Consider the following 27876-nt stretch of genomic DNA (forward strand, 5'->3'; position numbering starts at 1 on the left):
ATAGCAATAACAAAATAGCTTGAGATCATAAGTAAATAAAACCAAAGGCTAAATAGTGATAAATAAAATAACTGGAAATAATTTGGAGCTTAAAAGCAAACTGTAAAAAGTGCCTGACCAGACAAGGGTGAGAACTCCTAGATTGTCAGACTTACATTTTTTTTTAGATTCATTTAACAGTAAAGGAATGTTGGATCAAGTGTGGTATATAGAAGTAAGGTGAGAACCGAACCAGAGCCTTTTCCCAGAAGAATCCACTCTGAGACGTATGATTTCAGTTACTGGCTCAAGTAGTCTATTTCATCTTATCTTTGCTTCTGCTGGCTTTAACTTTAACTCATTTTTTGGCATGTTCATGGAGGATTAGAATACTCCCCTTTTAAGTATCTGGATACTCTCCTTAGTATCAGGAGGATATGAAATCTGGAATAAATATGGAAAGTATTACAATAATATTGACTAATTGTGAACAATCCTTTTTCTGTATATACCAATGGTGAATCTGACAGTTCCAAAAATAACCGCTAGATGGAAGTAAAGAGTTATTAATTATACGAAGAAGAAGAAAAGTTAGAGAGGTTGTGTTGTCACTTCCATGTGGATTTTTTGTTGCAGAAATGTAATTTGTAGCCTTATTTTTTTTTTTTGAGGCACTTTTCATATCAAGGATAAGAAAAAAAATTGTGTGTGATGAATCATTATGTTCTGCCGAGCTTCTCTCCGGTGAGTTACATTCTCGAAAGCAGCACTTCAAGCTCACGTGCTACGTTCTGTGATTTGTTGTACATTAATACATAGCTAAGCCTGACAGTTTATGTCCTAAATATATAAAACCTGTCTGAGATATTGTTTAATGGATGCAAATTATTGTTTTTGTTTCCTTTTTTGCGTTTGTTTAAATTTAATTTGTTGGGTTTCCATGTCCTTTTGCTATCAGTGTTTGTGTCTTTCCATCCTTCCATCCATATTTAAAGCATGCGCACTGCAGAAAGAGCTGCCAATTCATGGTGAACTTTAGTGTTTTATTTTTTATGCTGAATGTAAAAGAATCTGGACTGTGGGAAGTTAAATCTGCAAAAGGATGGAATCTTTACATAAAACATGAATTGAAACTGAATATGCTAGCAGACATGGCAAAATGGGGTGGCGTGACACCAGCTTTAAATTGTTACAGAATGCTATTTCAGTATGTTAGAAAAGAAAAGACTGAAGTCTTTTGGGAGTACAAAGTATGAAAAGTAATTTATCATTCTTTGTCTGTACAACTTTCTAAATGTAAGGCATTTATTTCGCAGGTGTGCATTTCTTTGAGTATACCCTAAGGACTAAATCAAAGTGAAAATGTGACGCAAATTGGCTTTCTTACATGAACAACATTTTTCTTAAGGCCATTGGTTAAAACTATTACATCTGAATTCATTGTCTTGTGATGTGGTATATTTGGAGGATATGAAATTGGATTTAAACCTGAACCTGACTGTATTGGACTAAGTTGTAATTGGATTGCATGAATTCAGTTGAATAGAGGGAATTAGATGGAATTATATTGCACCTCGGTGCCGTTTGCTTTTCGTGTCACGGCCATTTCAGGTTGTCGCCATTTTATCCCTTCGTTGCGACCCACGGATTCACCTTTGTTCGTATTTGTGGCTGTATAAAGCCTATAAGATTAATTTTAACTACGCATTTATAAAGTAAAGCCTTTTGTTGAGTCTAGAGAGTTCCTTCTGTGCTTTTCTCTAATACCTGTGTTTAGAAATACAGCAAACGGTGCTATGCTGGCTGCCTGTTGTGGAGACCTCTCTGAATGCCAGGCTGTCTCGCCACATACAGTTGAAACCAGAAGTTTACTTCCTCCAAAAAACAAGACACATATACCTTCTTTTCTAATTATCAGAAGTGAAATCAGTCCAGATTTGTCTTGTTTTAGGTAATTTTTATTTTTTATTTTTTATAAAGTTAACAAAATTATTTCTATTTGCTAAATGCCACAAGAGATGTATTTATTAATGTTTCCAAAATCAGAAATTTACATAAATATTCACTGTCTCTTTAATGGAGGAAAGTCGTCATGGTAATGTCATGAATTTGGGAACAAATGAACACGTTGGGTTAAGAATGAGGCACACCTCTGACTGTATTGGGTTAAGCAAATAGAAATAATTTTGGCAATTTTCAGATACTTGACCTAAAACAAGAGAAGTTTGGCCTGATGTAAGGCAGTGGGAAGTTTTTCCTCTTTTATTCTCTGTATATTAACTTACGGCTTCAACTGTATTAAAATATTTTTAGTGGCTTTAATGTCTTTACAACTTATGGGCGCACTGTAGAGAATCATGTTACCCACTTCAGGCGCTTTGTCTCACTATATGTATTGAGTTTGTGGGTGTGCCTTTGTAGTTGATGGTTGAAAATGGCTTAAAGAAACAACATTTTGAAATCTTTGCTTATTCAAATAAATTGGGTTGATTGGTAAGGTAAAGCTGGGTGACTAATGCAGTGGCGTAATGATGGGGGGAATGGATGGTTGAAATATAAAAGCACATGTATTCTTCTTTCTTCTTTTTTTTTGCACCATTCCAGCTGTAATAAATTTACACACACTTAAAGATATTAAAGAGCAGATTTTTCTTTTGAATATTCCTTGACATCACGGAGGTAATAAAGTGAAAGGGAGCCCCAACTATTCAAGAGCATCATATATATATATTTTTTCTCATCTTTTATCTACTTAACCAACCCTGGAGCTCTTGGGAGTAACATATCTTCCTGTTAACTCTGTTCCTTAATCAACATGCTTAGGTCTGACCTCTTAGCTGAGGCACCATCTGGGCAGAATTTTAAGCTGATGATTTTTCTCCCTAAATTAAAAAAAAAATATTCAAATTGAGTTAGATACTTTAATGCGATTAAGAAGTACCTCTCTAGCAGTCCTTTCTGCTTTTACAGCAATTGAGCGTGAAGCCTCTGAAGAGTAACTTTCTTTCAACAGCTTTTGTAATTTGATGACCATGGATGCACATTTATACACTAGGAAATGGTTTTGTCTGAAAAAATCCAGACATGTTTTATGAATGATGTTCTCTCACTGTCAGTGGAGAACATAGCTTAAAAAAAATCTTTTTAAAGGTATGTTACATGAAAGATAGCCTTATTTATCACGTGTTTTTACGTGAATGACCTTGGAAAGACATAGAAACATATCCACACTTTGTAAGCTGCCAGTTATCTGGATGATATTTGAAAGAAAAGGGATGTTGAGATCAATCCATTTCCATCAATACATGTGCAGAATAGAAATGCATTGATGGAGCAACTATGAAAAGATGCAGTGTTGCGGACTTAATCTAGCTGCATCGCTTTTTGTGAATTAAATTTAATCGATTCAGTAATGAGAAACCTTTTGAGAAACCTATTTAAAAAAAAATAAAATCTTCCCAATCTTTAATGTGGAGAGATATTCCTCTAGTTAACCGATACTCTTTGTGAAAAGCTGAACAAAGTTGCCTTTAGGGAGTTTTCAGCATGGCTTAAGGGTGGCGGAGGTGTTAGAAATACACACAAGCTAACTACAAATTAGCAAGGCTAACCTTATGACAGACCTGAGGGGGAGACATGTTGCAAACGTGGAGGTCTGCTGGAGCCTCAGCCTTACCTGCCTCAGGATATATGTCAGGTGAGGAGCTCCAAAAGCTGTGAAAAACTTTTTTTCTTTCTTTCTTTCTTCTTTCTACCTGCTCTGCTTATTTTATCACCGGTACAGAAGCATCAAACATCTTTGGAGCTACGCATCCTTACTGAGTGCAGGGCATGTTTTGGAGCCAAGATAGAAAATTGCCAGCGCATCTGATCTGCCTCACTGTCATTGCAGTTTTTTTTTTTTTTTTTTTTAATATCACGTAAATGCAACTTGTTTCTTTTAAAAGTTTACTAGTCAGACCAATGTTTTAAAAGTGTCTAATTATTAGGTAGTTGCATAGTATCATTTCTATCGTTCTTGTCACATCAAACTATATATTGAATCAAACATTGTTTGCTATGAAATCAGTGAATCAAACTGCTTCATTATGAAACCCTCAACTATTAGTTAAACATCTGAGGTTTTCAAAGTATCTCATTTATTTCTTGTGTGGCCAAATAGAGGTAAACTGCTGTCATTTGCGCCTTTTTTGTTAAAATGTTGTTTGTAGGGTAGGTAAGTCAGTGTTGTCATGCACTGGATACCGTAAAAAAAAAAAAATGTAAACACTATTTCTGTTTTTCTCATTTGTTAAATCACTGAAAGGAAAAAAACACGTATTGTCTGTACTTTCAAGCCCATTTTATTGGGCTGTTCTCTGCTTAGACACAAAACCATATTCATGTTCATGAACTGAGAGGAAGGTGCCATTGAAAGTGTTTTAGGTGTTTGTGATTAATTTCTTTTCTTGGTTTTTGATTTCATGTAAGCAGTAGTAATGTAATGTTGTTTTTGTTGAATTAGCAGGCATTTTGGTTTGTTGGGTTTGGCAGCAATACCTCTCATGTGGCACAGGTTTGTTGCGATGAGTTTAATCATCCAGTCAGACTATAAAACCAGCCAATAATGCGTGGAGGGTTGATGTCCTTTACTTGTTGACAACAATTTTGTTTAAGAGGAAATGCTAGGAAACGGATCTCAAGTGTAGCTGCAAAGCAGGGTTGATATGGAAGTACGTGACACAATTATTTTTGTTTATTATTGAGTTGTCTGCACATGAGAGCATGAGAGATCATGCTCTCATTCTTCATCACGCTCATTTAAAAGTGGGTCTGTGAAACTTTTTTTTTTTTTTGTCTAATCAGGAGTTGAAAACTCCGTTTGATCTGTGCTGTTCAGCAGCGGCTGGCTACGAGAAGAGGACTTTCAGTTTGCATGCAAAATCCCATTCATGTGAAGTGTGGCATCAAATAGTTCAAATGGAACGCATTCTATCCAGAATTTTTCTTCTCTGATGAACCGGGCGGAAATCGTGTGCTGTGCTCTGTTTGTTATCCTTCACAAACTTAGCTGTGCCCTTTTCTCTCGCAAGATTCTACTGGCAGTTTCTGTGTGGTGGTGCAGCTGCAGCTGAGATGTGTTCCTCTTCTTAGCATCTGTGTACCATCTGTGTAGTCAGATGACTGAGTCTGTCCGCATATGTGGACAAAGTCGCAGCATTATTTCGTTGTGTAACCCTTCTGCCTGTCTAAGCCTGAGCATCCTAGCAAAAGAGGTTTGTCAAACATTTGATAGATAAGGAAACAGCTGTCACAGTTGCAGTTTCAACTGCCAAATTTACAGCATATCTAACTTGCTGTTGGCCTTTCGCACTGAAGCTGAAAGAACCCAAATTACTGTGTCTGACACCATTTTCCTTTGGCAGGGCTGAAGGTGAGAGGGAAGCCCTAAACATGCTGGAGAGAGGACGACAACAGCTGACCTGGAAGTTCCTGGCTGTCCCCCAGGAGGACCTGAAGGATGTGATGGTTCATCTGCTTACCCAGTTGCCAAGGTAACCATGTATAAAATCTTAAAGGAATGGACAGATTCATGTCTGACACTATTAGACTTAGTTTTTAGCTTTCTTGTAATTTAAAGCGATACTTTAAAAGCAGTTTAGTTTTTTTGCCTGTCCATTTATTTGAACTATTTACAGTTATATTATTTAATTAGCTTGTTGCGGTTATCAGACAAATGAGTTATTGAAATGCTAAATTTAGAAGTAGTCTTTGAGATCTTACTGAGGAGGTCATTAGACTTTTTTTGGTGTTTGCTGTCAGACACAGGTATAATAAGCCGGTATTAGCAAATTAGTCAGGCTGTCTGCTGGGTTAGCCGGCCTTCAGTCAGCTGCTTGCAAATGTGCTGCTCATAGATTGTCAGCTGTAGTTTGTGAACAGAAGGCTTATTGACAAAAGGTGACTTTGATTTGCAGCTTAAAATTGAGTATTTTCAAACTGCTGAATTTGACTTTTCTTAAATGATAGAAAAGCAATAGAAATAAGAAAAAGTTGGGACGCCACTTCTTTAAACTTATAAGCCTAGCAGAACGACATAACTTCATTCTGTCACAATCTGACACTCCCTGGCTCAAACAAACTCTGTAAACTTGTTTATTTTTACTGCATGTTTCAGCCATTACACAGATACATGCTATCTCCATTTAGCTCAGTTAAAGATTCTATTTTGGTAGTAAAGTGACATTGGTTTTGTGAGCCTTAATTAAGGACAGAACTGCCAAATAACTCAATACAAGTCAGAACAGCTTCAAGATATTACATACAATTCAAATGTAGCATCAGCTGCATTGAGTGTAAATTCAATGTAAATTTGTAAATGAGAGCTTTTGATTACTGGCCCCAGTGTAAAACCCAATTCCAGTTTTCTATTGTATTTCTGAGCTAAAGAAGGTGCATCTGTAGAATTTAAGCCCTAGCTCTCCATCTCAGTGTTAGTTTTGATGAGAATATCTTTGCAAAAGCTTAAGTAAAATATCAGATGCCATAATATAAATGTAGCATACCTGTGCATGCCTATGTCCTTTGTGAAATCCATTATTTATTGAACCAAGTACTTCACCTTTGCTCTTTTTAATAAATGTATGTCTTTTCAGCCTGTTGGCAGACCATGGGAGGCCAGAATTGATTTCTGAGTTTTCAACAAGAGGGCGGAAAGTCTAGTTGCCGGGCAGCTTAACAGCTCCACAAAGACCATGATTCTTGGGCTGGGAGGCAGGCGATCAATGGTGTAAAATAGGAGAGAATTAACAATGGGTGCAGAGCAAAGCGAGGAGACTCTGTTTTGACCTGGTATGTGTTCAGATGACAGGTTTTACCCTGTCACCCTGATAATTGCTGCACTTGAGGGGGATAAGGTTGAACAAGTAGGGCTGTGATAACAGCAAAGCTTCCATATGTCTCAGTAAAAAGAGGAAAACAACCCACTCCCAATGGGTATTAGGATCGGTTTTTCTGCTAATGAACACGTGGGCTGTTTGGTGTAAGTGTGTTCATTTTGACCAAGACATTTTTGATGCATGAACTCTTTTGACTTTCAAATGCTCGTCTTCCTCCTCCTTTTGCTTTAACCTCAGCATTCCTGCACTCTCCCTTTTGCACTTTCATTAGATTAACATTGATATTCATTAACACCTGATCTACCCTGTGTGCTTGTGCATTGGGTCTGGCACTGTGCCTCCACAGGAAATCAATAGTATTTTCATTCATCCAGTTGGGAGGTTCTGCATTGCTTTGCCTCCTCAAGCAGTAGTTGCAGTTGTGATTAGCATTCTTGTAGAGGACTCTGATTCTTCGGTAGATATTGCTTTTGTAGGTCAGACATTGAAGTAGTAATCGGGGAACATAGCCAGTAAAAGCTGTTGTTTTAAAAAAGCCAGTCGCTGGAGTGAAATTTTGAAAGTTAAGAATGACAAATAATTAGCATAGGTGAAAAGGCTTGCCTATCATTTGTATTCCCCTCCATGACCCATCAGATATTGGAAGATGATGACAGGTTCGCCAATTTCCCCAAACTCCCCAGTCAATGGCTTAGAAAATGACAAATTGCCAGGTTAATTGTGTTAGGGTCAGAGCCATTTGAATGGAATGAGCCACTTTATTCAGACTGGAAAGCCATACGTGGAGTTCATTCGTTATCTTTGCTAACTCTTCATATCCTCTGAGGTGTGGGCTTTTGGGAGTAATCCTATACTATCTCAAGTGAGTATAGCGGATATATAAGAGATCATACCAAAGACACAGTGCTTTGGAAGAGTATTCACAATCACAATATTCAATATACTTTTGGGGATGTTTAGTTGGAGACCAACATGATGGAGAACATAGAAATGAAGTGAAAAGAAAATGGTTTATTGTTGTCATAGTCATTTGTATTTGTGCCAGTAGGAGTCTAGTTTTGACTATAACTAATTGTTAACAATGATTACTCATTGTTGAGTAATTGAAAAGCGGTGCAGAGGTGCAGACCCTGGACAGGTCGCCAGTCCATTACAGGGCAGCATAGAGACAAACAGGACAAACAACCATGCATGCACACACACACACACACCAACACCTTAAGGAAAATTTGAGACAGACCAATCAACCTGACAGGTTGGAAGCCGGAGTACCTGGAGAGAACCCACGCATGCACAGAGAGAACATGCAAACTCCACGCAGAAAGACCCCGGGCTGGGAATTGAACCCAGGAACTCTTGCCTTTCAGCAAGGCAAGAAGGTCTTGCCACAGTGGAGCCCACTGTGCCACTGTGCAGCCCAGGGAAATTTGTACAACAGTATTTTTAGTTTGGTTACTTCTGCTCAGGAGCATTTAGTTTCCTCGCTTGTCCATTGTAAATCAGACAAATAGCTTCTGCAATGGAAAGATATTGCTATAGTTTCTGCAAGAGCACTCATGCCCAATTCCAGCCACCTTTGTAACCAGACTGATATCCACTCGCCTTGATCGATTTCCAAGAACAAGTACAGGTAGAGAAACAATTTATATTTCCATCTTAAAAGCACACACAAGGTTGAGTTGGATTAGAGTTGGGCTTTCTTGGAGACGAGCACTGGGACTTCCTAGGGTAAGGTAGAGCATTTGTTGGCATGTTGTCCTTAGAAAATATAAATAGATTTTGTGGGCATATACAAATAAAAGGGGGTCTGTGTATCCGAAGTTACCCCTGATCTGCAACACCAAGATTAGAAAGGAAGTGCCTCTCCTGGTGTTGGGCAGCACACAGAAGAGATAAACAAACGCATGGATGGATGGATGGATGAATAAATGGAGAAAAACAGATGTAGTTTGGGGACTTGTGTCTTTTTTTGTCTTAAACTTGAAATAGACTGCCACGTGTTGGATGTGGAATGCTGAAAGAACCCAGCATAATGGGTTGTTGAGAAACAAGACCGTATTCTCCTACTCTATTCCTCCACTATCTTAATTCCCATTTTCACCCTATCTCTCTTGTTCTTCTCTGCCTTTCTTTTTTGTTATCTAGCTCAGTTTCTATGGGAGCAGGCAGCCAGCGAAGCCTTGAAGTCAGATAGAAGAAGGTACTAAAGCCAGGTGTGCAGAAAGAACATGATGGGCCCTGAGGTTGGACTGAGAGGTGAGGGACAGACACTGGAGTGTGTGACAAAAGGATGAGCTTCACTGCTAATGACTCCCACAGGGGAGACCAGCTGCTCAGTTTGTGAAAGCTTGCACATGCATTTTCTCCCTGTAGAATTAACTTGGCGGTGTGATAGAGCGTGCTTGTGAAAACACAAACTTTGCATGACTTGGACATCAAGAGCAACACAAATGAATACACACACATATAGCTATAATAAAGTATTTGTCGCTGTTACCTTTCTCTAATCCTCGTCTGCCCATTAATAGGACCAGAAATTCTCAGTATATATTTAAATTTCTTCAAAATGAGGGGTTTTAAGTGTCTTGCGTTTGCACTCCAATGTCTCGAGGCATGATGCAGTGCTGCTTATGCAGATGGCTCATACCACACTTTAGGAAAAAGATGTTTCAGCACAATACTGCAGAATCAATAACACAGTGGCTGGTGACCTGTGTGACCTTCCTCATTTGCCATGTTGACATAAAAAGTAGTTCCACTCTGGAAATACAAGCGAGCCCCCTGATGTTAAGTCAGCTCCATTTCCAAAAAGTATTCATACCCTATAACATAACTTTTTCACATGTTGTCATGCTACAGCTATAAAAAATGCTCAGCACACATTACAAATGTCTTAATACTGTTTTCAGTCCTTCAGTTTTAGTATCATATGTTTGACCTTTTTCTTTTAAACATACCATGCCCTCACTGATAACTGTTAGTCTAATTTTAGGCAAATAAATTTTTTTTCTTTCATTCAATTACTGCTTAATTTGCATACGGTGAGGCCTGTGCAAATTATATTTCAGGTGATATTTGCCCACCTCATTTCACGATGAAAAAAAACTTCCAACTGCTTCTGAAGTCACAAAAACCCTATAGAGCTACAATCTGTGATGAATAATGTGATTTTAAGTCAATCTGACAAGGTTTTCTCGTACAGTGTTGGCATGTCTTTCCAAGCTGTGTTGACATTTTTCTTTGTCTAATTCACACTTAATAGTTTGAATTTTAACATATTATATTTGAGTATCAGTTTTTAGCTGAAACCTCCTTAAAATTGAATCTATATTATCCTGAAAAGGTGAAAGCAACACTTCAACTACATAAACTCAACAGCACTCAGTGAAAGTGACTGAGAGTCACTTGGTTTACTTTATATACTTAATTTGTAACTTCTCATTTATGGTTTCCACATACAAAACAGCTTCCTTCACACCAATGTTGCGGAGATTAGCTGGCATTTTGTTACCTTAGAAACGAGTATGGGGCTACATCACCACAAGAACAATTGGGCTCTTACATGAATTACAAGGACTATTAAGTCAAATCAATTGATTAAAAAACAACAAACATGGATGAGTTAAGTCGTATTTCTAAGGTCCATTTACGTTTCTGTAATAACACATGTATTTGTAATGCTTAATGCATCTCAAATTTTTTAGTACACCCTATTTGCATTGATTGTGGTTTAAATCTTTGGCTAGGCCAAGACCACAATTATATATATAAAAATATTAGGGTCCTCTTGTTGGGATATTTTCTTGGAGTCTCACATCTGCATTTACTGTTGAGTATGAGTAGAATATTAAATATTACTTGAACATATTGGTTATCAAGCAGTTACCATTGATTCAAAGGCAAATATTAAGTAAGGCATAAGCCTGAAAAATCTAGTGGCAGGCAGCTCCTTTTTGTACCTGGAGAACAACTAAAACTGTAAATGTAACACAAATTACCAGTATCTAAAGTTCGTACTAGTGATGTATTGTCTTAGTTACTTTGGATCATCTAATTTGTTGTCATTTGTTTGTGTTTTACCTTTTTGAACAACAATTCAAATGTACTGGGTGTTTCAAGTGAGTGACTGGAGACTACGTGGGTAGAAAAATAAGGGCTGTTCGTAATTAACACCTGGACCAAACTGTCAGTGTAGGTTTTTCCCAGTTTGCCCTGAGTTCTACACTCCTTTCTCTAAACACTTGCCGTTCTGTCCAAAATGTATGGTTGATCATGATGTGAAAATCTTGCATTTGTATTTGAGAAAAAAGTTTCATGTTTTTTTTTTTCTTTGATAGCTTTCCTTCTATTTTCAGTTTCTTTTAAGTTCGATTTTTAGTGTCTGGCGTGAGTCAAGGAGCAAGTAATGATCTATGAGTTTAGGCTTTGAGTATACCTCAATGTTAAGATTTCTTTCTTTCTTTATGGGCTTGGAACAGCTTGGAAAAATACAGCTATTCATACCTTGCCTAAATCTCTGGTGAACTTGTTGATGTCAACCAAGTTGCTTTTGATCAGTACCTCTCATTGTCCAAGTTGGGTTTTGGCTGAGCTGAGCTCTAAACTATTGATTTCCTCTGGCCGATTTTAGTCTTCTCTTGTTCCCTTTAAATCATGATATTATGATAGAGTAAGAGTGTGACGAGATCACCAGAAGTTAAAACTCTTCTATCTTTCTTGTCAAAGTTAAGCCAATCTCGCATGAATATTGACAGCACTAAACCCTGCCTCCTTTTTTTGTTACAGTTTCATATTGCACCTCAAAGCCCTCTCTGTCACTTTGTATAAAGAAAAATTTGGCAACTCAAAACCCTTTACACTGACATTGGTGCTAAAGGGAGTGAGCCGTATGTATGTAGGGTGGTGCTGCATGTTTCCATGTATTAGTGTTGTGTTGGCAAGACAGCTGTTTTGATTGGGTGATTTAATACTGAGCTAATTTAATCTTTTTTAGTTGATACACTAAAATCTTTGACAGCTAAATTGATAATAATAAAAAGGTTTTTTGTTAAAATGGTAAGTAAAGTTTATTTGCATAGCATATTTGAGTGAGATGGCTGTCCAAAGCACTTCACATCATGAGAGCATCGTACAGTCATCACTAATGAAACATTACATTTTGTCATCAGTCATCATTTTGTCAAAATCCTCAAGCAAATGCACATGAAATATGTTGATCAATGTTCAAGTTACTAATAATCAAAAGAAATTCTAAACAGGTGGGCTCTAAGCCATTTAATTTTGATTTGAATGTTTCTGGTAATGCATCATGTTGGTCTTGAATTTCATTCATAACCGTTTTTAAAGGTATTTGATTTAATTTACTGAAACCTGCAAGAGACCCCTGGGGATATAACAAAGATTCAGCTAAATTTTAAATATGTTTTTCTTTTTTTTGTTGGAAAAAAAAAATGTTTGGGTGTGGAGGTTATTAGTTTAGTTTTGAATATTTACATATTCAGCAAAATGTTTTAGCCCTCCACATTTTAGCCCTCAAAGCAAAGCTTATCTTTTCTGTCATACATTCCTAATTTATCAGATAATCCATTTAATCTTGTCACTACTTTAGATCTAGTTTACTCTTTCATGTTCAACACTGGGGTAAGTCGAGCCTTTTCCTGGAACGCTTGAACGTGCGTAAAACTCAACCAATCACATTGGGGAAATAAGTCTGAGGCTGAACAGGAGCACAGAGTGAACCCACTCTGGCTTGATCATTAATCATGTTGTTTCAGGGCGTACAGGGTGTGCATGTGTTCCCGCCTGCAGCTGTGTGTTTGCTGCAGTATATCTTCTCTCTATTCTCCAGTTCTGCTTTCTGTATGGATGATCTTAAAAACTGGGCGGTAACTGATGGATTGCACAATAGGTCAGTGTACAAAGGCAAGATGGGAGCACACTGGATAAAAGACAGCTTCACCTCCGAATGTCTGCTGCTGACAGACGAATCAATGTTTGTGTTGGACTACTGAGAATACATACAGCATGATGAATTTTGGTCTTGTAAGGCATTAAAGTGCACACATAATGATGCCTTACCGCAGTTAGAAAGAAAAGTACCTTGCAAAAATATTCATATCCCTCTAAATTTTTTCACATTTTACACATTATAACCAGACTAAATTACTTTATTTTCACACATATTTGTGAAATGGAACAGGAAACTTTACAAATAATAATAATAAAAAAATCTTCTAAAAAAATCTCCCTTTAATTTGATCACTTCTAAATTAAATCCAATGTGATAAATTCATGCTCAGAATTCCCCTAATTAGTAGATGGGAGTCCACTTGTGTGTAATTTTAATTCAGCATAAATACATCTGTGCAGCTGAGACCTCACAGGTTCTTTTTAGAAAGCATTAGTGAACACACAGCATCATTAAGACCCAAGAACACATAAGTGGGGTTAGGAGTTGTGAAGACGTTTTAAGCTGAGTAGGTTATTAAACGGCATCCCCAGCTTTGAACGTTGACTTCAATCCATCATCTGGCAAACCTACCAAGGCATGGCTGTCCACCTAAACTGCCAGGCTTGGCAAGACGGGCATTAATCTGAGAAGCAGCCAAGAGGAGAAGTCCTGTTCAAAGTTTACTGCAAGCCATGTAGAGGACACAGGAAAAAAAAAAGAAAAATAACTTGAAGTAAGTGCTCTGGTCAGATGAAACAAAATGTAACTTTTTGGCCTACGTACAAAATGCAGTGTTCTCGGGCTGCATAACATATTGTAAATTTAGTGTTATTATTTATAACAGTGGATAGAATATACAAATTGTGAACATCTGCATTTACTGCATGAATGTTAGTTATTGAATTGTTTTGGATTCCAACTTTTTGCCACTGCAATATGTATATTTGCTCACACAAGTTGTTTAATGCAGAATAAAATGTTTAAGAAGGTAATCAGGTAAAAAAGAAAAATTAACACAAACTGTTTTTTTTTTAGCAATTCACTAGATGCCAGTCAGAAGCAACTTTTGCAATAAACTATTGCCAAGAAGGAAATAATGAATTTTTACTTTTCCAATAACTCAATTATCTGCAAATTGTTTGCAATACAAAGCAGAAACATAGTAAGACTTTTAAAAATATATTTTTATTGAAGTCGATTTGATATACAACATTCACAAATACAGTTGCATATTTTCCGAATACTAAAATCTTAAGTATTGTTGGTGTCTAGTTTCTAGTTTAAATATCTTTAACACGATATTGGTGCTTGGCTTAAGTCAATAATTCCTTAATATTGATGAAACGGCACTAGTTTCCCTGGCAGATTAATTCATTTGTAGCTGTAATTTAACAGTGAAACCAATTAATATAGAAAGGAATTGTATATTTACAAAAATCCCCATATCGTGCTGATAAGTTTGTTATGAACTAGTTTTTGAACTAAGATATTTCTAATAGAATGTAGGCTAAAAATAGTTGGTAAGATTCTGTGTTTTTGCAGTGTGCAAGTCCCACTATGAATGGCTGATCTGTAGTTAGACTTGCAGGTGGATGTTTATTCAGTCAGATTGAGCTTGAGCTGTTTTGCAAACAAGAGTGATCAAAAGTTTATTTCTAAATCTTATGTTGATGTACAGTTATAGTACAAAAAGCGGGCTCAAAGGGTAAATGTGAAGGTACAATACATTTTTCAGAGTTTTACTGGAAATATAAAACCACATGTTTTCCTTACCCTTTACAACTGCACCACTACACTGTTCTGTGTTGGTCTATTAGGTGAAATTTCTTTAGCACTTTAGCTTGGAAGTTAATCCCATTGATTCCATTATGAGGAGATTGAGTGACTTCCAACATGCGTTCTGTTGTTAATCTGGAAACAAGTTGTATTTTTCTGTGACCGGTCCATACTTATCAATGGGGAGACATTCTTCTTTTACTACAGAACTTAAACAGCATTTATTGGATGGCATTAGAGGGATCACAAAACTATCTGATTTTCCCCATGTTGTGATTTTGAAGTTGCTAGCTGGAGGTGTTTCTTGTGGTGTGGAGAATATTACATTCCAACTCAATTTCTGTTGGCATGCTGCTGAATAGTTGACCAAATGCCTGTACATACTGCCATGTCCAGACCTCCTGCCTGGATCACTTGGCTGGAAAAGAAAAAGATTTTGTGCAGACTTTAATAAAGCCTATTAAAGAAAGAAGTGTATGTGGGGGGGGAATATGGAGCAGGTTGCAAATGGGAGGACAGACTAAAATGAGGAGAGATGATGCTTCGAAAAAACATATTTTGACACCTTGAATACAGAGCGCCCGCCTCTGCGTTCCATCTTCCTAACGCATTGGGAGTCTCTCACATGGCCTTATAAAATCAATGAACTCTACCAGTGAACTGAGTGAGTTTTACTCTCAGCACAGTTTGTCTGGCCAACTGCTGCACTGCATGTTGTCCTACGGCTGCTGCGGGCATGTGCTGTGCACATCTCTCTCCGTCGAGACCAAGCCTCCTTTTCCACTCGTCTTTGGACCACTGCTGGCACTGGGACAGAAAACCTACTGGATGTGGAGAGAGAAATAACAGGCTGATATTCCCCAACTCCCACCAGGAAAGTCACTCTAAGATTAATGAATGTTTTCAATGTCTGCTGGCTACATGCTCGGCTATCACGAAAGCGAAGCTGCGTAAGATTGGGGATGTGGGGAGGTATGATTGAAAGTTTTTGGATAGAGGGTGCGTATGCTATTTTAAAAATGCATTTTTTTTTTTTTACACAAATAGCCCTCTGAACAGTTACAAGTTCTACTGAAATGATTCATTCCAAATATAAAACTCACGCATGCTGTTCTGGCAAAGATAGCAGCTGTTAATGCAGGCTGCAGGGAGTACAGTAGACACAAAGTGATCAGATGAAGAAAGCAGGAACACAACACTTCCACAGATCAGGGTTGAGGGCTTCTGTCTATTCTCAAGGCAGGCTTGTGTCCTCAGATTTGTTATTTTACTCCCAGGCTTCTTATGAAAGCTTCCTCATTAGGCATCCAGACAGAAGAAACCCATTTCATTTTGTCACAAAGTCACCCAGGAAGACAAGCCTGTGGCATGAAAAATAAATAAATAAGGGAGGAGTGGCAGAAGCAAGTGACTGGGCTGACAGTTACTGTGATTAGCGTTTGTAGAAGTGAAAGCATTCCTGTCATTCTCCAACCCATGATCCTTGTGTCATTTTTCTGGAGCAATCTCTTGCATCCAACTCTCTCTGCGGAATGCAAATGCCCATGACCTTTATCTTTCCTGTATGAAGTGTAATAATAGAAAAATGGAGATTTCAATGAGCAGCTGGGGAGAGCAGCCGATTCCAAATGGCATCATTAACAAACTATATGTAAAATGCACGCAGTGCCTTGCAAGATGTATTCATAGCCCATGATTTTTACATTTTGTCATATTACAACCACAGGTGTAACTTAGTGTATTTTATTTGGATTCCATGTGATAAACCAACAGAGAGCAGAGGGAAAAAATATGGTTTTCAATTTTAAATATAATACTTTTAAAAGTGTCTTGTGCACTTTTTTACTTAGGGCAAAATTTCAACAAAAACTTAGTGAACATTATATATATTCTTTATTCTGACACTTTACTGCTGTTGCACTGAAATTTCCCAGTGGTGGGGCAATAAAATACATTTCTGTTTTATTTTATGCATTGTGTATTCAACCTTACAAAAGTTATTACTATGTGGAGCTACATTCAGTTGTAAGTCTTTTGTGATACACATCTCCCAGCTTAAGTTCAGTCAGTTTGGATAGAGAATGTCTTCAATCAACAATTTTTCAAGCCCTCGACTTAGGGCCAATTTTTTACCCCTTCCCCCCCTCGTTTGTCTGGGCCATCCCAACCTATGAGTTTGCTTTATAGCCTTCCTCGAAGTCCAGACTGCAGTCCGGATCAAGAGTGAATAAGTTTGCACCCAGGTCATGGTGCGGAAGATGCGGGCCAAGTTGTTTAATGCAAAATTTAAATGAGGTAATTTGTACGTTTTATATAATAAACCTCCAAACATCTGTGTCCCATAATTGACCCTTTCCACACAGTTAAAGAGCAGATCAAGATTGTCTGCTGCCATCTCTCCGCCTGTCTGTTTCGTGACTACAAACTCAGCTCGCCCTCAAACCGAGAGGCATCTGAAAAAGTCCTGACTGCAGCAGAACACTGTTCATTAATAACTATGACTTGCAAAGCAAAGTGCTTTGTCTGTGAAGCAGGGAAAACCGCTTTAAGTTTTGTCCATATGCAATTAACTGGGACTGCACAGAGAACATGTTCTGGGCTGAATTGTCAACCAGAGCACGTTATCACAGAAAGGAAACAAGTTGGGGTTAGTGTGTTGTTTCTGCTAACCCCTTCCTGAACCAAACGGTGGCAAACTAAAAACGTACAATACAGTGAAATAACACAATGCATGACTGAATTGCAGCTCTGCACTTCCACCAGGGATATTAACATTTGGAATGTTATCTTGTCTTAATATTTTGCTAAACACTATATATTTTTGAAAATGATGGTGTAATTATTTTTTCCAGATTTTAGTTTTGCCCTAATTAACAGTTAGAATATTATATTGTATTTTATCATATATTTTATCTAGTAGTGTCAAAAGTAGTATTGAGTATTTTTTCTTTAGATTTGTATATGTAAGATAAAAAAAGGAGAACCATTCATTATCCCCCTTTCACTTCAGCATGTTGTGCTGCTTTGTGTTGATTTGTCCCGCAAAACTCCAATAAATTATATTGAGGTTTGTGGTATGAATACTTCTGTAAGGGATTTGTGTAATAAACATTTGTGCATGGCTTTCACCTTTTGGTATTTAACGCTGCAGTATGGAATCTGACCAGATATTGTTCAGTGATACAAGTTTGCTCCATAATAATAGCATCTTTGTGTCGTATAAACTGTGGCTTTTCAGTCCATATCTAGACACATCCAGACTTCCAGATTTCTCTGTCACAGGTATAATGGCGCTATCCATCGCCTGATAATGACTGTGTGATCCTCAGGTCGGCCAGCCTGGCACCAGAGCAGAACAGTCTCTCTCATGGCCCATTACAGTTGCGTTAATGACCACACTGATGACCCAACCTCTATGGCAGGCTGTCCACACTCTGCCTGTTTAAAACAACATTTCACTCCCCTAGCAAAAGTTCACACTCGCCGACACCTGAATACAAAATAGTACACTCACTTTTATATCCGTTGTTTTGTAAATACTAAAACAGGTGAGCATTTTGCTAGTATGCTGTGTTATAGGGTATGATGACAATAGTATGGTCATGTTTGGTGACTTTAGGGTAAAAGTTACACTTATTCAATAGTTTATAGACCAAGCAATCTTTAATGTTTATGTAATCTAACTGCATTTTAGAGTAACCTAGTCATGTTTTTGGACTGTGGGAGTAAGCAAAGAACCTAAGCTTACACAGGGAGAATATGCAAACTCCCTGCAGATCGACCCCAGGCCAGGATTTTAGCCCAGTATCTTCTTGCTTCATAATTTTTGCTGCCTTGCAACAGTGCTACAAACTGCTCTACTGTGCAGCCCTATGTAAATATATATATATATATATTTTTTTTTTTAGATCAAAACGCCTCATCTTTTCAAGGACATTTGATTGGTGCAGCAGCTTCTGTGTCATGTAGGACGTTGTTTACTCCAACCTCCTCCAGATGCGATTGCATGCATTATAATTACTTGAACTCGGAGCAGATTCTTTCATGCCTCTGTGAAAGAGATTGGCACAGATGTGCACATTCCTCCTGCTTCATAAAAAGTTGTTTACAACTGTACGCAAAATGTCACTTTCACTCCTGCTACAGATACCCCACCAACATACGCACCATTTTGCTTGTGTCTGTGATTAAGGTAAAAGCACTGACCTGTTGGCTGTGATTTGTGCTGATGAAACCCCCCCCACACAAACATACCAGGTCACTTTGGGCACCACAGTATACATGTTGCATAAAACCTCTCTCGACCATGTGCACAGAAGATGATCCGAGTGCACACTAACTGCATTTTGCAGGGGACCAAAGATCACGTTGTATGACACCCAATCTTATTCTTAAGGTTGGGTTTCTAATTAGCTTAGCTTGCTACCTTATATACATGTATAATAGTGTATAGTTGAAATGCTTCATGTTAGGGGATATGTCCTGGTGGTATATGTTGGAATATTTCTCATAATTCCAGCATGACAGTGGAACAAGTTATCATATGTCCTCGAATAGGCATGTTTTCTGCAAATAATTTTAGAGCTACATTTCACTGAAAAATTCTCAAATAGATGAATCAATGAAAACAGAACTGCTAATAGGCAAGAGCCTACTTTTAATATAATGTTACTTTTGATCTGCAGTCTGCTAATATTTACCACCAGGTAATTCATGCCTGTACGCTGTGAGTGTACTGGCATGAAGTGAGATTTGTTTTTTATGTTTGTGCCATGTAAAATTGCAACATGCTGGCAAGCTACCTCCTGCTAGTTGCACAAAGAGAGGGAAAAAACAAAAGCATATACCAGCTTTTGCAAAACTGTCCCACAGGTATGACGTTTGCAAAATAACTCTTCGCACAGGCTTTTTATTTTTTCTTGTCATGCATGCATCGAATATAGGGTTTTCTCTCTTTCCTATACAGTATGTGTGTATTACAAAATATTTTGTGAAAACAAAATCTTTTTTTTTTTGTCATTGTTGGGTACGTGTAGAAAAATGTGACGCTTTAATCTAAGTATGCAACATTCATAGTCACGCCACATTTCTGACAGCGATGTGACGTGACTTGTGATTGAGACTGGAGCTCGAGTCATGCACAATTTAGCAAAAAGCATATGTTCCTTGTTTCATCAGCATTGCATCTGCGCTGCCTTTCTGTTCATATATTGTGAGGCGGCCACACACAAAAGGACACACACAGAGATACAAGTTTAACATTTTATTGATGGCATTTAAATAAATCCCTGTATGTTGATTCACGTTTCAGAACTATGTTTTCAGTCAACATTTTATTAGAGAAACATGATAAATTATTAACATCTTGGAGAGCTCTTCTACGTTCTAGTGATAAAATTTACAGCAAGTGTCAAATATGTATTTTATTTGGGCTGCTTTGCTTCGTTGCCAATTTTCCTGAATCTCTGCCCCTCTGTGACGCCCCTCTTTGATCTCCAAGTTGTTATGGTATGCGGCTGTGCAGTATGGTGACTGCAGATGACTGATGATCTTTCTGAATGAGTAATACAATCAGAGCCAAGAGGCGTTTAAGTAGGGGAAAGGGAGGGATAGATCAGCTGGAGATAGGGGAGTGAATCTAGGTGTCTTAATTTAGTGAGCCATAATTAAAAGTCTGTTTGCCAGGTTTCTCCTCTCCCTCCTCTGCAGCCCCTCCTCCCCTTGACAATTAAAGATTTAATCACCATCTGCAAAGAGAGGCCTGGGAAGTATGTCTGACCCAAAACACAAACAGCTAGATGATGCTCAGTAGGAACAATAGTTGGAACTTGGACACTGATAAATTGCTCCCTAATTTCATTTCGGCATGAATTTGTTTACTAGCTTTGTTCCCGTCGGAACAATTGTTACGGAGTTGTTTTGGTTTTAATTTGGTCGTATTTGACGTAGGTACAGTTTTAAGCTTTTATTGAAGATTCTTACAAAACATCTCCTGATTCACAGCATAACCACTGGTTTCAAATTAGGGTTTATTCTCATAATGGTATTCACTGTAATAGATGAACGTCGTGATGTTTGCGTTTCCTGATATTTTACTACAACTATCACACAACTCTTGTATTTTTAAATTTTCACTGTTTTAAAACATATTTTTGTCAGACATGTTTTTCTTCATGTCTGACATTAAATTAGACTATCCTTGTCAATTAGGATTGCCAAATGTATGTCTGCTTACAAAATAATAGGATAATGAGAGAGAAAAATAAGCTGGGACACAGTATTGTTTTTATTTACATTTACTTGGAACCGGTTCAACAAATCTGGTTCTTTGGCTGCCATGCTGACAACTCTGCTGACATTTATTTTTTGTTGTAGACCTGAGATCAAGCCTTGGCCACTCCAAAATATTGCTTTGTTGTCGTTACTCCATCTTGTGATGGAGCATGCATATAGTCTGTGTCCATTCAAAAGACCTATTTGTTCCCAAGCTATAATTTACTAATTGGTGTTTTGAGATGTTGCTTCCATTTTTTTTTTTTCATAATTTTCCATACAGTGCATGAAGTGCACATGCCCTTCCGACCCCTATACTTCACAGTTTGGATGGGATTCTCACACTTAGAAGCTTTTTCTTCAAAATGTGACAATGGCCAAACACTACAGTTTTAACTTTAAGTACTTTCCAAAAATTGAGATCCAGGACCCAGATTGTGGTATCATGCTATTACTCATTATGCAGGACATACATATCATGAGGGCCCAGTAACCACATGAGGGTACTCTTACATGTCACAAATCACAAAACAGCAGAATTATTTAACTGTTGGGCTGGCATTTAAGAATCCCACGACATCCTTACTTAACCCTCCTGGGGTAGCAAACCAATACAGGCAAGATAGTGGCAACTACTCATTTCACATATGTCTATGGACCGTTTGCCTGTGTCTGAAAAAACAAAACAACAACAACAAAAAAAAAAAACATGATTGGATCATCTTGAATGCCAACTCCAGATTTCCTTGGATTTGTAGGATCAGTAACAACAGCTAAATTCTGACTCATCGCAGGAGAGGATGCAGTGGCCATATGACTCTGATCTTTACAGAAAGTCCCCTCAAATCCAGGTCCTTCAGACACTGGAACATTTGCTTTATGAAACTCTTCTGCCAACTCTTACTCATTTGATTTCAGAGTATAACCTTGTCTCATAGTTTCTCCTGTGAAAAACTTTCCTTGAATTCTATGCTTTTGAAGATTACTGCTAGCATACATGCCAGAATACGGGTGCATAAGGCAAAAACACCAGAAAATAAACATGTGCTTACGGGGACAGCAAGTTGGCTTTGAGAAGTAGATAAAAAAAATAAGGAAAACTCTTTAAAAGGTTTGAAAAAAATCAATGAATCATTACAGAAAATGGAAGGAAATGTTTATGTATGTGTGTATTTCTCATAACAGTTTAAGGAAATCAATAGGCACATTCAATATTTGCTCACACCTCATATTTTTGCGCTTTAAGCCTAGGACAAGCCAAATCCCCCTGTAAAAGACGACTTTATCTCAGACTTACCTCAGAGAGTAATTAAGTCACAAAGTGGAACTGTCTGGAGCTATCTGTCGAGAGACCATAGGCAGGCAAACTTTCAGACGATGACATATCATGAATTACAAGTCAGTCTTTTTCCTTGCCAAGCCTTATCGGGTTCAGAGACCTGTTCTAAGGGGGGAGCTTTAGTTTCGTGTATCAGGCCAGTGCTTAATGGAATTGATGGCTCTGTATCAACTTTAGCCTAGCAGAGGGATGTAGATTGCAGTAGGCTCGAGTCTGAGGAGCTGGGCCAAAATATAAACATAAAAAAAAAGCAACTAACTCAGTTGTAGGGAAGCTGCTGATATGAGTTTTTAGTTAAAATCTTTCAGCCGTATGCCTTTCATCTCTGGAAAAACAATATATATATATGGTTTTACTCGAATTTAAGTTTAGATTACAGATGTCTGAGGAACACGCAAGTCATACAGGACATGCACAAAGAAAAGACATCATGTAAAAATAAAGACCTGATGGAGCCGTATGCAGGGAGAAGGGAGATTAGAGTAAAAGGAAGAAGCATAAAGAGGCTGTAGTTCAAAGGCGTGCAGTTTCCCGGCATGACAGGTAACATCACTTATAGCCGAGTGTCCGGACCAGAGGAGGAGCAGGCCTAATCTTGTAACAAGAAGCAAATTGTACCCATGATAAGCCTTGCATAAAGCTCTCATAAATGTTTGATTTTGTTTACTGCACAACTTGGTATGAAAAACAAGTCTCATTACACAGAAACAGCTTAGCCTGTGCCGAGGGCCTCAGGATAGGCTTCCAGAGACGCACATTGCTGACATAAGAAATAAGAAGTATTTGAGAAGTACAAATAAGAAAAACTGGGAAAGAGATTATTCTTGAGAACCATAGTTTGTCTGAAAGTGACAGAACAAGTCTGGGAGGAATAGCATTTTTGGCAGAAACTGGTAAAGCAGCGTAACTTTTCTTCTCTAATTCTATTTTATTATTTTTTTTCTCCAAAGCAACCACCATCTATTAAAGCAGAACTTTAACCGGATAAGAGCCGTAGCTCCGAGGCATCAATTTTCTGACAGCTGAGGGAAAAGATGACTTGCAAAGTGTGTCATCACGTTTTTCTTGAATGGAAGGACGCCAAATGTTCAGACCAGAGCAAAGTCAAATCTAGGGCAAGGTCTGTCTTTACAAAACTCCTGAGGCGTTATGGGATTTTGCAAGGCAAGAAAGTATTTAGCAGAAATTGGATTAATTATACATGACAGATTAAATATTTCATTTTGTGTCACAGCTGATCTATCTAGAATAAAAATCTGCTTTTACATTCCTTACTTTGGGTTAAAAAAAATTATATATTTATTTCTAAAACAATTAGGTCAACTGGATATGAAATAGAAGTATTGGGGCCGCTCATTTTATTTAAATTAATAATCTTATTTTGTAAAATAAATAAACCAACCCCTTGCAAGTCTTGGAATTTCTGAAAGTATTGTTTGAAAAGTTTCATCCTATCAGATTTCTGCTCTGTTGCTAGCCACACAAAGGGCTATCATATATAATCTGGCCATCACATAAAGACAATTCCTCCAGCTGTTGTAACGACCAATCATCATTCCAGCTATGCCTGTATGCTTCCATTAGAGAGATAGCAAGTCTGTCAGAAGCCAAGAACCTGCTAGCCAACGCGTTCAGGGACATTAGCCACAGTGAGTGCATTTTAGCTGATTAGCTTACCGTGCCATTCTTAACTTTTAATGCAAAGTTGGAGTATAAGGATAAAAGAAGAGTCAGCACAGTAAAGAACTAAGAGAAGAAAACCCGCCTTTTAAAATAATTTTCAGCTCAACTAGAGCAGCAGGGTAGATTGATACCCTTTATATTCAAATTGTCTAATCTGTTTTGTTATTAGCCATATTAGCCTCTGATGTCGTTTCAACTAAAGGGAGCGTTCTTTGTGCAGGACCTCACAACTTGAAGCGGATCATGATGGGCAGCTCAGACCGACAGAACACCATCACTGGACTGTCCATGTTTGAGAAGCTAATATTTAAATTGTTGGCTGTAATCCAGGAAGTTTACTACTCCAATGTTGTAGAGACATATGTTTTACTGAACTTTTTTAAGTTGCTTTCAAACATCAATGTTGTACCCTTAGCATGTAGCCTTAGCATTGTTGTGGCATCGTTTGGCATTTACTCTTGGGGGCGGGGGGAAAGGCAGCTTTTTGACGTTAAACCAGAGTAAAGAGAACCAATTTTTACATAGATTAATGTATAACTTGTGAAAAAAATACATGATACTTCATGAGTAGAATGGTGGAGAGGAGAGGCAAACATAGGGACTCACACTAACAACTTATTGCTTCCTTTCTAGCTACTATTTCATGGTTAAATGTGGAGTTATTGACTCTTCTTGCATGATTCTACCTTAAGTGTCTGACTCAGGTTTTCTTTAGCCCATTTTGTTTGAGCAAAAGCCTAAAGCAACATTTTTGTTTTAGATTTCTTTCCTTGCTTGATATCGAGTAAATAAGCTCCCTTTAACATCCTAAGAGTTGAGTTTATCACATTTAGCAATTACATTTGCCTGCGTATCTAATTGCAAAATCAATGCAGCATTTTTTTTTTCACACCTTGTATTCTCACTGGTTAGTAGACATCAGCATTCTTTAGTCTTATTAAACGTTTGTGGGTTTTGTAAGTTGCTTTTATATTTCTGGAAGGATGTTGCTTCCTTTTAATGAAAACCATGTTAAACCAACTTCCAAAGTGAGTGTGATGCAGTCCTGTGACATATAAAAATAAGAAAATAAATCCCAAAGGGAACACAAGATACAAGAAATAACATGTCAACAGTAATACTTTAATGTTACTTGTGTGATTTATTTTATTTATTTTTAAGCACAAAATTAGTCATTTTTAAATATCTGTTCAGGTTCCATACACAGAAAATGTCTCAAACATTGTGCTAGTCTCATGCACAGACGTCTTGTGCACAGAAAGCACAAAGCTGAAAATAAATGTTAGATATTGCTTAAATTGTCAGCTTATTTCTTTAGCACCATGAACAGCACATGAGTTCCGATAAATTTTATATGTATAAACTCCACCCAACTCTTTACCTCATCTTTGTCTCCACAATTTCCAGAAGACGCTGCCATTACAGAAAATGGCCAATTCCAAAAAAAGCCATTTTCCACTTTTCAGCTGTAAATGACAGTTGTGCAGAGGAAACAACTAAACCTCAGTGAGTACCTTATATGAAATATTAAAAGGTTTTTCCTCCTTTCTCTTTAAATGTCACATAAAACTTATTCATAGGGAAGAAACTGACGAGTTATTTTTTGCATTGACCTTACCTAACCTTAATGCAAGTCACATTTGAAAGTTCAAGAAAGTCAGAGTTCACATTTTCAGAAACGGTTCGTGCATAAAGCCAAATAAACAAATCCAGAAACACAAAATCAGTTGCCCAATAGGAGTGTGATCACTTTACTCTGTGTTATAGATATTAAATGTGTAGGATAATTATATATTTAGAATTTCTCAATACAAATCTAGGTTTGAACAGAGGAACGTATACTTGGCAAAAGACACAGGCTCAGGCAGTGAATATGTGTTTAACGTGGAAAGTGCGCATTTAGTTAAAAGAATGCAATATTTTTAACAGGTTAGCAAGTATTCTCGTTTAAATCTGGGAGAACACTTTGCAAATGGAGCAAATGATTTCAACACGAATCCATAGTTCCATTTTGTGCCGTGCATGAGGAGTGCTTTCCCTGGAATATGAGCGGACAGAGTCCTGAATTAGATATGTAGAATCAATAATTGATGTCGCTATAGTTGTTCGCAGACACCCATCATGCTCAACATGAACACTCATGCGCGGAATCTGGTTGGGTATTAAGGATCTGTTTTCCAAAAGTGGCAAGCTAGTCAAGGTTTTCTGCTTGTTAGTCACTTTTAGTCAAATTAAATATTGAACTTCTCGGAGGGAGACGGCTCAATTTCAGGCGTACTGAGGCAAAACATATTGTTGTTTTTAAAGGGAAAACAGCCCAGCATAACATAATGGAATCTTTGGGTTATTACAAATGTTTAGAGGATACATTTAAAACTGTAGTGAGAGAATTTTAATCATTGTTTGGTAAACACAAAAATGAAATTTTTTAAAATAAAGAAAAATTGAGGTTTTAAGTTTGTAGTGTGGCTGACCAGTTGTTTGATTTGCATTAACAGATTTAGTCATCCATGATAGGTGAGAGCTATTTTAGATACTGTTTTTTCCGCACTATAAGGCGCACTGTCGGCTTTTGAGGAAATTGAAGGTTTTTAGGTGCGCCTTATAGTGCAGAAAATACGGTAACTGAGAAACTGCTGGTGAAACCTTCAAAGATACCTGCCAGTTTTTACTGTAAATTCTTTTTTTGTTGTTGTCAATTTTATTTTATCAAGATAAATTCCAAGTGTCCATACACACACCTCTGTTGAGTTGATGTAAGGAATAATTTACTTTACTTGCAAGTCATTATTTAATGTGATAGGAACAGAGACTGCACATCTATATGTATTACAAGCACAATGAGATTACAGAAATCAACCAGATGGGAAAATTCAAATATGAAAACAACTTGATTTGTATCAGTTTAAGTTTTAAAGACAGTTACCGTATTTTTCGGACTATAAACTGCTACTTTTTCCCCCCGCGCTTTGAATCATGATGCCGCTTTTAAGTTGAAGGCTAATCTTGCAGAACAGATCGATAGCCGCTGCACGTAAGCTCGGCGTGAACGAATCCATGGTTTGGCGTTGGAGAAGCAGGGCTGCGTCCTTAATAGCAGATTTATTAAGGATGCAGCCCTCTGCTGCGTCTTTGTGGACAACCGAGAGCGGCGGAGATACCAGAGGCTGGTGCGGCTTATATGTGTACGTTTCCTTTTTGTTTTTTTTTTGTTGTTTTTTTTTACTTTGTGAGTGTGGGTTATAGTGAGGTGCGCTCTATAGTCTGTAAAATATGGTATTGTCCAAATTCATCTTGGAATCTGTCTAAAGTTCTCCTTCTGTCATGTTTTTAATACCCGTACCTGTTGTGATGTCATTGACCCAGAGTTTTTTTTTTTTTTTTACGTCTTTTGCATCCACACCAAAGAGTTGCACTTTTATCTCTTCATTTAATAAATTTGCAAAACACTCACAGTTGTTGAATGTTTTCAACACTGTCATTACAAGGTATTTGTGTGGAGAAATTTAGAAAAGAAATTAATTCAATTTGGAATAAGTTTGTAACGCAGCAAACTGTGGACAAAGCGAAGCATTGTGAATACTTTCCAGATGCGCTGCAGCTGTTCATTATCTGGCAACGTAGTTTCACTCTAAGAATATTTCAGCAGTTTTTGAACAGATTTCTTTCAATCCTCAAACTTAGTTCCTTGTATATTCTTGTTTGCCAGTTTTAAATATTAAATTGTTCATTTCAGTGAGGATTTGGACAAACTTGGATCGATAGCTATTTTCTTGTTGCAATTTCTTGACTTATGAAGCTTGAGCTACAGCTACATTGCTTGAATACATGCTTGTTTTTTTTCATTCTGAAGGCTAAGGAATAGAGAGTTCTGACTGTACAGCCCAGATTGTCTTAGAGTATATGTTTTTAAGTTCCTGGACACTGAAAAACTCAAAATACACAATGCAATTCCTTTATATATGCTATATGTATAAATGTAATACTATAATATGTTG

The 27876-nt window shown here is 37.5% G+C and overlaps 1 protein-coding gene across 1 annotated transcript in view; it reads left to right on the forward strand.

Annotated features, from left to right (window-relative positions):
• Window positions 1-356: 356 nt before the first annotated feature.
• Window positions 357-27876, forward strand: part of col9a2 (procollagen, type IX, alpha 2) — a 179691-nt gene continuing 152171 nt past the window's right edge. The window contains exons 1-2 of the mRNA XM_088010128.1: window positions 357-723; window positions 5385-5513. The gene's annotated coding sequence lies outside the window, so the exon portion shown is untranslated. The remainder of the gene's footprint in view (window positions 724-5384; window positions 5514-27876) is intronic.

The sequence above is a fragment of the Poecilia mexicana genome, unplaced genomic scaffold (assembly GCF_051168715.1).
Source record: "Poecilia mexicana isolate PSO_F unplaced genomic scaffold, ASM5116871v1 scaffold_11, whole genome shotgun sequence".
Taxonomy (NCBI): Eukaryota; Metazoa; Chordata; class Actinopteri; order Cyprinodontiformes; family Poeciliidae; genus Poecilia; species Poecilia mexicana.